The sequence below is a fragment of the Carlito syrichta genome, unplaced genomic scaffold (genome assembly GCF_000164805.1).
Source record: "Carlito syrichta isolate Samal-C Ts95f unplaced genomic scaffold, Tarsius_syrichta-2.0.1 Scaffold309476, whole genome shotgun sequence".
In the NCBI taxonomy this organism is placed as follows: Eukaryota; Metazoa; Chordata; class Mammalia; order Primates; family Tarsiidae; genus Carlito; species Carlito syrichta.
In genome coordinates this window covers 850,371-851,058 of record NW_007253572.1, presented here as the reverse complement: position 1 = coordinate 851,058, position 688 = coordinate 850,371, and the positions used below count along the sequence as shown (strand labels likewise).

At 71.4% G+C, this 688-nt stretch overlaps 1 protein-coding gene across 2 annotated transcripts in view; it reads left to right on the top strand.

The window, feature by feature from the left end:
- The first annotated feature begins 214 nt into the window (after positions 1-214).
- Positions 215-688, top strand: part of PIK3C2A (phosphatidylinositol-4-phosphate 3-kinase catalytic subunit type 2 alpha) — a 114,631-nt gene continuing 114,157 nt past the window's right edge. Inside the window, exon 1 of one of the 2 annotated variants that reach the window (XM_008067326.2) lies at positions 215-359. The gene's annotated coding sequence lies outside the window, so the exon portion shown is untranslated. The remainder of the gene's footprint in view (positions 360-688) is intronic. The other variant, XM_021717222.1, reaches the window with a different exon arrangement.

Here is a 688-nt window from a genome sequence, read left to right as displayed (position 1 = left end):
CCTGGTCTGGGATCTGAAGCTGCACGGTGAGGGGTCCAGGGCCCACTCAGCAATCCCCAGAAGGGAGCCGGACGCAGGCCCCCAGCACTGCAGCACCCCAGGGTCCCAGCTGAAGCCTCACGGGACGCGCTGTAGCCCCGCCCACAACTCAGGTAGGCCGCCCACCCCAGCCAATCCGCATAAAGCCTGGGCGCGGAAGGCGGTGCTTCCCTGGCCGGAAGTGACGTGCGTGCTTGGCTGGCCGCGGAGTCGGCAGAAGCTCTCCGCGGCCGCTGAGCCAGCTGAGGGGAAAATGGCTCGGATTGCGGCGGCTTCGGCGGCTCAGGTTGTGGTGGAGGCGGAGGCTCAGGCAGCGTGAGGTGAGGAGCGGTCGGTGCGACTGGGGCGGGTGCTGGGACCCTGCTCTGAGAGGGCAGAGAAGGGCCCCGAGATGGAGGGGTCCCCCGTCGCGGCCCCCAGTCCCCGGGTGCCCGCCCGCCTCTGACCCTCCATCCCGTGCTCTTGGCGCTGCCCAGCCGGACTCACCTCCCCGCGGGCCTTGCTTCCACTCAGGCCGTGGCCAGCCGCCCCGCGGGGGGCGCAAGGGGCCCGCGCCCCCACCAGGCCCCTCTTGTCGGGAGCGGAGGTGCTCCAGGGAGTTAGTTTGGTCCCGAAGGGAGAGGGGAGGCCACCCCCTTGTCCCTCGGGA